This window comes from Colias croceus, chromosome 7, assembly GCF_905220415.1.
Source record: "Colias croceus chromosome 7, ilColCroc2.1".
NCBI lineage: Eukaryota > Metazoa > Arthropoda > Insecta > Lepidoptera > Pieridae > Colias > Colias croceus.
This window is the reverse complement of record NC_059543.1, coordinates 4,382,260-4,396,818: the sequence shown is the minus strand read 5'-3', so window position 1 is coordinate 4,396,818 and position 14,559 is coordinate 4,382,260. Positions and strand designations below refer to the sequence as shown.

The 14,559-nt window shown below is 30.6% G+C and overlaps 1 protein-coding gene across 2 annotated transcripts in view; it reads right to left on the bottom strand.

Annotated features, from left to right (window-relative positions):
- The window catches only part of LOC123693141 (acid sphingomyelinase-like phosphodiesterase 3a), a 38,862-nt gene extending 25,344 nt beyond the window's left edge, over window positions 1-13,518 (bottom strand). The window contains exon 1 of one of the 2 annotated variants that reach the window (XM_045638106.1): window positions 13,367-13,518. The gene's annotated coding sequence lies outside the window, so the exon portion shown is untranslated. The remainder of the gene's footprint in view (window positions 1-13,366) is intronic. The other variant, XM_045638104.1, reaches the window with a different exon arrangement.
- Between the last annotated feature and the right edge of the window lie 1,041 nt (window positions 13,519-14,559).

Sequence of the window (14,559 nt, the reverse complement as noted above, 5' to 3'; positions counted from 1 at the left end):
ATTCATTAGATACTATTCCTGCATTACTATTTAATCCCGTAATTTAATACAATGCAGTTAATGAGCAATAGAAAAGGGCTTTAAGAGAAAGTCTATGTTTTTATACGTTATACTTAAAGAGATAAAAACGATTAAAAAACAACATAAGTATTTTTAAATAAAGGAAAAATAGCTTTCTAATTAGGGATATTATATACCATTGAGTATTTTTTCTGGGAAAAATGGCGAAGTGAAGATTTAAATTAGATAACAGGGCAACAGCCTGTAATTAAGAAATCTTTTTGTAACAGTGACAGTTGAGTTTCAAATTAGATCAGCCGAAATTGAAAAATAAATTATAAAACTATGCTGTATTTAGGTATTAAAGACTTATCATCGAATTTTAACCTTTGAATAAGTCACAAAATATGGATATTTAAACTTCAAGCCAGAATCTTGATGATTTGAGATACGAAACACAATTAATAGATTTTTATTTAAGTTAAATACACTCTAGAAAAACACAAATAGGAAATACAGAGAATTAAGAAGTAGGTATTAGGAACATTTTGAAAACAATAATTATACTATGTAGGTATGTAAATATGTACCTCAATTTGTGAACAAGAAAATTATAATTTTCTTATTTAGTCCAGATTGAAAACTGTCGTTATAATCACTATATACCGGTGCTACAGAATAATGTTGGTTTACATCATCTACTTAATCCGACCCGGCCAAAACATGTTCATAAAATTTTAGCGTTTTGCTAGCTTAGGTTGTGATAAACTACACACCAAAGTGTACTCCATAATGTGGAGTTTAAATTAATATTGGTATACAAAATAACGATGTAGGTACTATAACAATTTAGTGATTAGATATAAAATGTTTAATATTTCCTCAAACATTCTTCTTACATCTTAAAATTCTGAATAATAAAACCGCCTTTCTTTTTACGATTCGTGGAAGACTGGAGTTCAAAGCATGATTCCGTATGAAATATATTTTGCAAGCACTTTGCCATAGATTATAATGATCAGACAACTGTAGCCTTCTGGACCAATTCTTTAAGTGTAAATCAATAAACCATGCTTTCCAAAATGTTTTTATTTGACGTAGACATGATATTATAGTATCAGTGAGGAAAGCTTTCCTACAAAAGTGAGCTTCATCTAGTCAATATTTAATGTCTGGAAAGATTATTTTACGAATGAACGCAAAAACTGCTCTATCGATTTTTTAAACTGTTTAAACAATGGAAAGCTACATATTTACCCAGTAGGTATCTAATAGGCAGAGACTATATAAATGTATGATTATGTATATATCGACTACGGCACAAGCTTAATACGAGGTCATCAATATAATGTAAAAATTTATGTAACTGAATCATGTTTGTGCACAATAGTTACTTTTAAAATAATATATTATACTGGAAGTAAATCGTTTCATAGTGTACTAAGTAGCTTACCGCCCGCGGCTTCGCCCGCTTTGTCTCAAACCTAATAAATTATATACTAAAACCTTCCTCTTGAATCACTCTATCTATTAAAAACTACATCAAAATCCGTTGCGTAGTTTTAAAGATTTAAGCATACAAAAGGACATAGGGACAGAGAAAGTGACTTTGTTTTATACTATGTAGTGATTATAGAGACAGTAAAGGTATTTTGAATATACCTATAATATTCTTGCAGAACATCGAAATTAACATCCCGCTTTGTCCTTTAACAAAACAAAGTTCCTCAACATTATTTCCCTATATAAAAACTAGGACAATAAACCTTTTTCACTGTGAAAAATAAAGATTCTTTGGTGTTCGCCGGAAAACTTTGTCATTATGCTTTGACGCCTCTTGTTTCGCAAATTTTAGTGGCTCTGGACGAATATTATGTACAAACTATTTGGAATTGTGGCTTGGAGTTTTAAATATTCGAGAATTTGATACGAGAATTACAATTTCATATTTATTGAGAAAGACTAGTTAATCTTTATCTATAAAACGCAATGGTCCGACTGACTGATCTATAAGCCCAAAGTTTTTTGGGCTTATAGATCATCACGATCGGGCTGAAATTTAGCATGCAGATAACAACTATGATAGCAATAGGCATCTGCTAAGAAAGGATTTTAATAAATTGATAATAGTTTGATAAATTATACTTCCAAGGGAATAAAATAGAAGATGAAAATGATAACCCTGAAATTTTATTTTATCACGCGGGGAAGCTGCGGTCAACAGCTAGCTTTCCACCCGCGTCATCGCCCGCGCAGATGAAAGAAAAACCCGTATAATTACCGTTCCCATGGGATTCCCGGGATAAATCCTATCCTATGACCTTTCGCGGGTATCAAAATATTTCTATACCAAATTTCATGAAAAATGGTTCAGTAGTTTAGGCGTGATTGAGTAACAGACAGACAGACAGTGTTACTTTCGCATAATTATAATATTGGAGGATTAAGGACATAGGACCTATCCTACTAATCATTTGCCCGGGAGAAAGCGCAACCCCGGATCCCACGGGAACGGGAACTATGCTTGTTTTTCTTTGATTGCGCGGGCGAAGCCGCGGGCGGAAACCTAGTAATTATATAATGTACCTTGTGTATGTACCTACTTCGAAAGGCAGGTTACATACTGTGGGTAACTAACATAATTGAATAAGACCCGTGAGGTAATGTGGGTAAATAATTCATCTTTTTCATTAGATTCGCAACGGAATCATTATTAATTCACTTTACAAAAATCAGCATTGCCAAACAAGAATAATGTGATTCTTGGTTAAAAGAAAAATATTTAAATATTATTCAAAAAGGAATACTTACTGAATAAATTTAACAGATAAAAGGTAAATGTATCAATATCGAAGTAAATAATTATTATTCAAAAATTAAATGCTAATAATGTCAGCAACTCTACTATAGCTATTTTGTTTTTCAAACTACTCTTTTATTAAAATTGCCCTTTAATACTGACACCACTGTTCTACACCTACACTTAATAATTTATAATTTTATAGTATTATAAAACTTCAGTCCCTTAGCATTACGCGCCTTGAGCATAAGGTAATTATGGCTTTCACAGTTACTTAATTAAACTTAACAACCGATCCTTTGAGGGTTAATGGTTCTTATATTCTGGTTGCATCCTCCTGGCAGCTGACATGATATTATATTGCTTAATTAAACAATATTCTATAAACCTTTCCTATACATACTTATAAATTGTTACATAAAATATTATAACCATGATTATATAAAATAGGTACGAGACGAGAGCGCGCAGGAAATAAATTGATTTATCAATTTATCTACGCATGTTGTTACATCACCACTTCACCAACGGTGAAGGAAAACATCGTGAGGAAACCGACATGTCGAAGAATCATAAGTTCGATGACATGTGCCATCCGCCAACCCACACTTGGCCAGTGTGGCGGACTATGGCCTGTACCCTCAAAGGAGGCCTGTGTCCCAGCAATAAATATAAAATGATGACATAAATAAATAAAATATGCCATTAATCTTTGAAAGCACGATAGATATTATATCTTAAATTAAAATTATCTGATATTATTGTACCTACATGAAACTTTTTATAATAATATTTATTAAAATATTTTCACCAAAAGCAAGTAATTATAATCCATGATATTTAGAAGCTAAAAATCCACGCTGACCCATATATTTTAACATTAAATTCTTAACATCGTGAAATAAATATGCACGTTATGAAGATATATTAAGCCATCATTAAAAATAATGTCTGCTCGAATGTGCGAAACATTACAATACAACTTTAATGCGATATTCGCGTACTTACAAAACCTGAAACATCCCATAGGTATAATTAGCGCTCGTAATTGACGACTAAGCATAGTTGGCAACGCGATTATTAAGTTTCCTTTACCCTTATTAAAATATTCATACTGTCAAAATTCACGACATGGAATTGTGATAAGGGACAAGAATTAATGTTATCCTTCAAAGTTACCTCTCTAACGAGAAGCTGTTTTACGCTCCCGAGGGAGGCCAGAGTGATGTTTATGATAGTCATTGACCATTTTAACCCTTCCCGACATCTTTTACACAAGAAAAGTGGACTTTTTGTTTCGAATATTATGCAAGGTAAAAAGATGAGAGTTCTCACTACATTTCTTAGCATTGTCAGCGTATTGTTATGCTTTAATGGTTGTCGTTGCAAATAGTTAGCAGAAGTTAAGATAAAATATTTTTTACGGAATCTGTAACAATGTAATTTTTAAAATTGTTAGATTTGTTATATATAAGATTTCATGCAGTTAATATACAGTTATAGACTTTCGTATGGTCGGGAGGAATTTCTAAAATGATCGCGAAATTCAACACATATTTACTGAAAAATATATCGATTTCGTAACGCGATTATAAATTGAACTTATTTGTCTATTATCATTTATTTCACTTTAATAATTATACTTATTATATACAATATTATTAAACATTTTAAAATAATTTTCCAGTTAAGCCCATATTAAAATGCGTAATGAGTGAAAAGCTTGTTGAAAGACGGTAACGACTTTTTATATCGTAATGTAATTTCAATTCCGAAGTTAGCTGCGGGAGTCGTTTGTCCGCAATTTGTACAAGGAGAGACCAACAGCGTATTTACGTATTAATTAGAAAATACGAGAAAATAGTTCATTAGTTTGTATAAACTTTGGAAGTGAGATTAAAACGAAAATAGTTCTCGAGTCCGCACTGTTTGAGTGTACTTGGCAACTCTGTAATACCCTTGGTATGCAAATACACAAGACGGTTAAAAACTGTTGCTATCAGTAAATTTTTAATGAATTTTGTTGTTTGTTGCCGAGTGTGCCTATTAGTGGACCGAGGAAGTATAATCCAATCGTAAATAATTTATATGCAAAGTTTTAAATCGTTTTTCATTAGGTTTAATTGAATATACATTTCCATCAAATAAATGTATTAATAAATTGGAAATATGCGCATATATAATCATTAATGTTAAATACATAAATATATACTTATTGCAGATTTAAACGTAAAAATTACAATTTATATTCATAGTAGGTATATTATAAATGTAACACAACATCCCGAGGGCGTACTCAACGAAATATTACTAAAAAGGTAATCATATCACGTAAACGAATTAAAATAAATAGCAGCGATATGGTACCGTCAACAGAAAAAGATAAATCTCCGATATAAGTAAATATGAAATAGAAGCAATCCGGCATGTTCGTTTCCGGGCTTGGCATTTTGTATTCTAGTCGCATATAGGATAATAAAGCTATAAAATTTTATGCGATTGTTGTAGTGTATATTTTGTGCATGTACACGGTACAGTCAGCATAAAAATGTTGTATAATGTGAGTCATTTAGGTTTCAGCTGTAGATACTGACAGTCGAGCTACTCTGTACTATGATTGCACTGCTGGGACAAGACAATTCGTGAAGCAGTAGCATTTTATTGCTACCAATTTTTTATTTGGGGAGGAAAGAAAAATTCTAACCTCATATTTGCATTTGACAGAAATTGACAGATATACGGATCGTCGTACGGATCGTCGCGACATATTTTTGCTTAATATTTTAAATATTAATAGACCTAGAGCTCTCATCAACAAATAGCAAATTCGCTTAAAGACTTCGCTTACTTTAATTTAAGGTATTTTTATCGTTTAAAATATTCATTTCCATATTCATTTACGTAGGTCGTTTAAAATTTTACCAAATTATCGATATTTAAAATACCGAAACATTTATACCTCTTTTAAAAATGTTATCATGTAAATGTAAAAGGAATTGAGTTGAATATTTTCACTTTGCTCAATGAACGGGCAGGAATTTTAATACTGAAATGTCGATAAAATTGCGCATTTGAATAGTTCGAGAAATTCCACTTTTCTTATCATTTAAAAGTTAAGTAAAGGAATTTTACTAAAGAAACGTTGAAACGTTAACAGTTTCATTATAGAAGAACATTTAATATTTCCTTTTCTACAATATTTGGTTAAATTACAATAAATAAAATATACTTGTACAGCTTTTAAGAGAAAAGAAGGATTGAGAGTGTAAAAATTAAAATAATTAGCTACTATAGTAATAAAATAAATCACATTGAATCATAGGTATATAAATGAAACGTATATACTTGTACGTTATATACAATCGTCTTACACTCCACATTGTAATAATATTATGTGATAACGCGCTATGTTTCATACATGACCCAGTAAATCATAACCAATTATGTTGCTATACTATAACCTATATCACTATGACATAATGTTACACTGCGCCGGTTAAATTACTCAATATATACATTATGTATACATATAATGTACTGTAGCAATTTGAATGTCTATGTATGTATATTAGACTAGCTTTCCGCCCGCGGCTTTGCCCGCGTAGTATAAGGAGATCACGTATAGAAACACCCCCGATTTTGAAACATTCTTGAGTGATGCTTCGCTCCTGTTGGTCTTAGGGTGATTATAATATATAGCCTACAGCCTGTAAAAGGAGATCACGTATAGAAAAACCCCCGATTTTGAAACATTCTTCATTGGTCTTGTTGGTCTCAGAGTGATGATATTAAAAAAAATCATTGCCTTCATCGGTAAATGTAATATAACACAGAAATAATTTTTCAAAACAGACCAGTAGTTCCTGAGATTAGCGTGTTCAAACAAACAAACTCTTCAGCTTTATAATATTAAGAATAGATTTAATAGTTAAGGACACAGTTTCCTTTTATTTGGGGTACGTGACGTGATATGTAGAAGTTGATGAAAGGTAATGGCTGATCGTTAAAATAAAAAATTATGATATCAAATACATAAAGAGCTATAATTTATTTCAGACATTCTGTCTGATTTTGATCTATATAATTTATATCATTCAGCCAATTTGATACGATTCATTTTACTTTCATATGCAGTGTCGAATGTATACTATACATTATTAGGGTAATTTTAACCAAAAGTTTTTAATTTCTGACGGAATACATAATTAGAAAACAAAATCAACAAAAGCAAAGGCATAGCAATTATTTAACACATTATTAATTTATCCCACAAAATTAAAAAGTGTAACTACTTCTATAACGATAATAAAACAACAAATATATTATTATAAAATATATACCTGATATTAACATATTATTATATGCGAGTTACTTTTCAACAAAGGTCTCAACTCTAAATATGGTCGATATCATTTCCAACATAGATAAGTTTCGCCTGAGTATGAGTTAGTCTCTTAATATTTGTTCAAGTACAAAGTTAGATGAACTGTGTGAAGTTGCAACAGATCCAGACTGAGCTATCTGTCTAGATGAATTTGTCAGTTAGATGTTCTATTCTGAGTTTCGTTTACCGTATCAATGTTTGATATTTTATCCCATGATAAGTATTGCTATTTCTGTTACAGTTCTTTGAATAATGAAATTGTTAATAGAAAAAATATATTAAAGTTTAAAAGTTTTACTGTTGAAATAATAATTTGGAAATTTAATAAATTGTCAATTTGTAGAGAAAGCGTAGAGTTCTACACAAACTAAATGAAAAGGTTAAACGTAATAACAAAACGTCACAGATAGCAAGTCCATTTTATTATACTAACGGCCATAAATCATGAAAGCTTTAAATCGTATTATAATATATGGAAGAGCGGAGCCCATTTAAAGAATGAGTTCATAATAACATTATATACACACGAGTTGCCGTATTATAAGAATGTAATTCATATAATGTCTATAAAAATTTCCGTTTGATCTAATGTAATAGCGGCATAAAAGTGGAACAGCGGGATCGATGCAGATGGAATGTTGACTTAACGATAGATTCTAAGTTATAAGCTTCTTATACAAAATATCAAAAAATATGTAATAAAAACTTTATCCCTTTATAAGCTGGTAGAATGGGTTTTTGATAACTATTTCATAATAATTATTTAAATCGGAAGTTTACAATGCAGATTAACTTTTAATTTTGTCGATTTAGATTTCTATGTAATCAAGTCGAAACAGGAATATTTTACACAAATCTCAAAGAATTAACTATCTACTAAATATAAAATATTTTTAATGTCAATATGTGTCATTTGTCTTGTTCTCATTTGCATTGCATGCACAATGAACACCCTTAATTAAATTTGATAATTTTTCGTATATTATTACTACTCTATTTTGAAATGGAGTTAAAATTTGTTGTAGTCTACGTAACTACGAGTCATCGATACTACTCCGTCGCTTGTTACGTACACCACACTCCCAAATGGTATTTCATTTTCTCGATTGAGAACCAAAGAACTCTTTGTAATAAAAAGCCGTGTGAATGAGCAAGCGACACGAAATTGTTTCCACGGTAATATCCTACGAGTGCAGGCAATTTGAAAGTCGCTAACAAAACAGAAAATAGCAACCAGTACGTTGTGAATGACACAGCTCTGATTTCTGTTTGTACGAATTTTGAGAACGTTGATTGCCCCCCAACCTAGTTAGCTGTATATGACAAAGATATAGGAAGGGCGGATAAAATGAAATGAATAAATGCACGATCGTACTCGTAATCAAATAAATGAATCCTCTTAATATCGGTAAAACAAAATTACATTTTCATAAATACCCCCGTTACTTAAGCGATGTGTTGACTAACAACATTTTAACATCAATTTTAACCCGATACTGATTTATATTACAGATATGAATATAGGAGGTGAAAGAAATTCAGCATCTCCAAATTTAATTTAAGTCTATCAGACATATTGTGCAATACATTCTAAACAAAACGACATCTGACAAATGTTTTTCCGAATAGCAAACAACAATGCGTCAAAGAACAAACTTGTACGGGTGTCACAAGCTCTCCGGGAGAAACAGTTTCACATTTGTTAGATCGAGTTCGCTATATGCATGTAAAATTGCAATGAAATCCGCTTAACCACGGCGTACCTAACAAACTAAGAGTAGGTACGATTTGATTGAGCTAACGGTTTTTCTAGCCAGTACGGATCACGGAGGGATTTGTGTTTTGTGAATCGATTTTGTAGAGAAAAAGGTGTTAAATAAATGTATTTTACCATTGATATTCGAGCTGTAAATACTCATCGAATATGTGTTACGATATATTATAATAGTTTTCATGGAATCAGAATATAAATTTTCTGAGTGCGTTTTATTCAGCGTTATGGGTAAAGCATGTTGAATAAAATGTAAAATAAATGAAAAGTGTTTTCGTAATATTTTACACAACTACATAATATTATCGTTTATGAAAGACTAGCTTCCGCCCGCGACTCCGTCCGCGCGGATGTCGGTCTTCGCGTGGATGGTTTATTTCTCCATTTTGAGTAACTCTGACAATGACATCTTATAAATATCTATTGGACCCAAATACGGCTAGGCCTATAATAATACGCAACGTGTGTTCGCGGTTCTACAGAACAACATCTATGGATAAAACTGAAAAATTAAGATTAATTTTTTTCTGCGTATTTTTCCAGGATAAAAAGTATCCTTTTTTACGCCCAGGATAATAAGGTATAATTATACCAAGTTTCATCGAAATCGAACCGTTAGTTTTCACGTGATGCCTGAACATACAGACATACAGACAGACAGACAGACAGACAAAAATTTTTTTAATTACATATTTGGGTTTGGTATCGATCCAGTAACACCCCTGCTATTTATGTTTTCAATATTTTTAATGTACAGAATTGACCCTTCTACAGATTTATTATATGTATAGATTACGTAAATGGATTTAGTTAATCGACTCGAACATTCAACTTTTTATATTGAACTGTCATAAAACGTTAAGGACTAATTTTTCAATCCTGGGTTAAAACTTATTAATCGAATAACGTATTACGTAATAGTGACTAATTTTGTTATAACAACGAAAACGTAAAGATTGTTAAGAACATGTTACTAAATTAATGCAACATATTATAGCCGAACGTACATTTCCTAATAGTCTCGTGCAAACAATAAATGCATTGGATCAGAGATTTCACCCATTGTGTGTTGATACTTGTACAAATCCCTAACTCCACATCCTTTCGTGCAATTCTTTCTTCCCCATAAAACGCTTCGACTAACGTTTATAAAATAGTTTGATCGAATCGAAGCTACGTTCAATGAAAAATCACAATAACGCTAGAATGACGGGGATTTATACCGAAATAATAATAAATGATATCGTTGTGACATTCCCATTTCTCTTCCGTTCTATGAATCTTTGTAACGACATCATTTTCCTTCCCATGAGATTTTTCGTGTATTCTTAACTTTTGGGATATTCTGCGGTTCGTTGTTCGATTCGGGAACTTTCCTTTTCTTTTGTACCCTTGATTCCCTTTTTATTATTTATGACAAAAGTCATAACACAGTATAGATGCCTACCGCAATTCATACACAAATTGAGAGCTTTTATAAAGCTTTCAATCAATTACTTAAACGTAATTTATTGAAGTTTTTGATTATAAACAGTTTTATAAGAATCTGCTACTCATAAATAGAATGCTATTTAAAAACAGAGTAGAGTAACGAAGCAATAAAATTCATTCATATTTACCATAAATGTAATTCAGAGCGCCATACGTGTTTAAATAAGTACTTATTCTTCAGTATTGGGTACTTACTTGCCAGCAACATGCACAATAACGTGTTCAGTGCAAAATGCAATATTGCGTGTTTCACACTCAAAAACGCGCATAGAAATATCAACTTATCAAGCAAATAAATTAAGCCCAATTTTCGATAATGTTCCTTTCACGTTGGTGTTTTAGATTTGAATCTTAAAAGACGCAATAAATTTTGTTGTAACGACCATGTTTGTTAGGAGCCTTATATGAAAATTTTTATTTGCATTTTCGTATTTAGAATAAAACCATAGTTTAATAGTTTCCAATTTTGTTGATATTGTAATACTATCGGATATCGATTTACACTATTTTAAAAGTTAAATGCATTCGATTTTGAATCTTTTCAAGTGTGATGATTTATGTTTAAAATGTATATTCATTTTAGCGTATATTTTTTCTTCAAACAATAGTTGTCAACAATATTTATATCCATTTGCATATTTTAAAAAGCTTTTACTCGTTTACATGCATCAAGTTCACGATGGTGAACGGTAACGGTTTGCTAATAGACAGACTGAATGTTCTATCTTATTTTTCATATAGAACAAAGAAACGGAAGAATTCACTATTTACGGGCTTTTCGTCGCTATTCTCATTTTAAAAACATAATTAATCAAGTATTAATAGATTTGTAATGTTAATTTTCTATAAATATTCTTGTTATAATACACTGACTAATGACTAACCAAATATTAAGAACCTCAGTATAAGAGGCTATAAGCTAATGTGAATATCCATGAGTATTCTCAAAGCCATTAATAAAGAATTATTCATAGTATAAAGATGTTTTTATAAGGTAAAATTATAATTCCCTAGTAATAAACATGCTTAATATCATAATAGTCTCTCGTCGGAATTTAGCGCAACAATGTTATTAGCGCATGAAGTGGGTATGGAAGTAAACAAGTCAATTGTTCAGAATAATAACTATACGAAATATATTAGTTAGTACATTAATAAAATTTGCATTATATGTATATTTTCATCTAATACGTTTTCTTAAAAATGTGGTTGTCTATTTTAAAATGATATAATATATTTGTATATAATAACAGAGGATAGATTTTACTTAATTATATGATAAGACATTCGTCAATAAAATATCTATGAAAAAGGCTCCTCAGAAACCAAACTAAACGTTTACACGTGTAAAATTGTTTTGTTTATGGGTCTAACAAAGTACTAGATTATATTGTTAAACTTGTCTGTATATTTATAAAGTTCTCTATCAGCCCGTAATTATTCAGGGATCGTACGAAATTTCAATAATAAAGGTTGATTGTTTTTAAGCTATTCTCCTAAAATATCTCCGAATCTAATCTCGAAACTTAACTTATTGAATATGAAATTCCTTGTAGAATTTTGATGATTTCATAACATGCATAGAAGTATGCAAAATCCGTCATTTCTTTAAAAATACATAAAAATGAATATGTTCTGTAATAAGGTATAGTGGTAAATATCAACGTGACAATTGTAACAAAATGAAAAGCCAACAAATGTATAATTAACATGCTTTAATACCACAAGCATGTGTTAATAATCATATTTTGTTATCTATAATATAAAAATGAATCGCAAAATGTGTTGTTGGTAAGCGCATAACTCGAGAACAACTGAATCGATTTCGTTTATTCTTTTTTTATTACATTTCTTGAAGTACGAGGATGGTTCTTATGGAGAGAAAATGTAAAAATGTACCACGGGCGAAGCCGGGGCGGACCGCTAGTTTAGAATAGATTCATTTAAGTGTACCCAAAAATCCTATATATAAATACTATAAGTATATGGAAGCAATATCTACAAAGGCCTTTCCTAAAATAATTATGGAATCCGATTTAACCATATTATCAAGTGGCTAATATAAAAGTTAGTGTCAAAACTTTCACCCTATCGTCGGCATAATTTTGCTTGAAAACAAACTTCAATATTGAATTTTCGAACTTGCGTTTGTCCATATTGTTTTAGAAATATTAATTTAATATTTATCATTTCGTTGATTTATAAATTAGACTTGACGTTGAGGTGTTTATTGAATTTAGTTGTTATCATTTAGAAGTTATTTATTTTAGCGTTTTCACTGTTATTCATTTTATACAAATTTAATTATTTAGATTGTATATTTTTTCAAATATTCAAAAGTCAAATGTCTTATTTGAGAGAAGATATAAAGAGTAGAGGTTTATTTTTAAAGTTTATTTTTTATTAGATTTTTTAACTCAAAATATTTTGCAATATTATGCCACAAATGTGTATATATAAATAATACGATTCTTCACAATGATAATAAGAACAAATTATTTACATATTCTATTGAATAACGTGTTAAAATTAATGTTCTACATTATGCTATAGGCCGCCAGCGTAGCACTTGCTACAACGTAGCTGCTTCTACGAAAAATCTTTATTATGTAGAGATTCAAACATAAATCATATAAGTTAAATTGCAAATCCATGTTTAGAAAATAGATTTTAATACCAAATGTTTTGATAAAATATTAAAAGAATGAGTTAATTCTAAATTTGAAATTTAATTGTAAACACGAATATAATTATACCTTTATCGTTACGATTATAATAAGATTCTACAATAATTTAAACTAAAATATTACGATAAATTGTAACTTTGCTTCAAATAAATAAGTAAAAAATTCGTAAGAAAAATAACATAAAAGTTCAAAATCACAAATCAAAGTCAAACAACGAAACAAAAAGTATTAACATAAAGGGATATTGTCCTCACGCTTTGTATTCCATCGGCGTACCGATTTGAATGTTCTCCAAAAGTCTGTACATAAATCACGAAATTAACAACAACACGTTCACACTCGCGATTTCACAGTTCTTCTGTTCACACACGACCGCTCCAGTCGAGAGACGAGCGAGGAGTGAGCATGCCACGGACTGCGTCGCCCTGCTTTTATTTTACTTGAAGCCAGGTGAGAAAAGGCGAAAGGCATGACCAACTAGATAGGGCCTGTGTTAAACCACGCGTAATGTCCTCGCCGTCAAGCCATTATAAAACTTCAGCTTTATTGTAATGATGAATACTGGCAGCTGTAGTTTTATAAATTGGCTATTACAATCCAGCTGAAAAGGTTAACCCTATTAATGATGTGCCTACGCAAAAATATGGCTTATCTAATACCTGAAAGGATATCGAAAATAGAACACAGATAAATGTTAGTTTAAGTTTACTTTTATTAATTTGAAAGTCTATTAGAAAGAGATAAATAAAGTATTTTATTTACATCTGTGTTCTTACTTCTATATTATATTTATATAATACTAAACTATTAATAATTTTTATAAAATTTTTATAATAAGTCTAATCAAATCCATGACAACGCCGTTGTAAATCGTTAAATATAGGATTTATTTGAATACATATTTGAAATGTTGATGTAAGATTAAACGATATTTGATATTTTATTAAGAACGTAAGATTAATTATTCGTGTCTTTCGATAAGTAGATACTAAATGTGACCGTAAATTCCGTTGAAAAAAAATTGTTGTTAAGCTTGAAATTGTCTCATTGGTGATTTGACTAGGCAGGTAGACTGCGTGCGTTTATAGAAAAAATCTATAGGGATGAAATGTTTGTCTGTGTGTCTTGTGATGATCTTTAGCAAAGTGTTGTGCCCACGAAGATTTCGTAGTTGGTAAGACCAAACTTTGACAGTGTACCTACAGCCGAAGCCGGGGTCCACGGATAATCTTGTATAAAACACGTCACACTCTCAATACGATATATTATGTATGAATATAATATTTGTTTAAGTAATAAATATACTTAGACATTATAATATATTTGCACAAACTCACTTCAATCCAATACTCTTTAGCTATGTCACACAAGGACAAACACTAAAACACTTTCGATTATTACATACGAGAATGAGTTTCTTTTTATA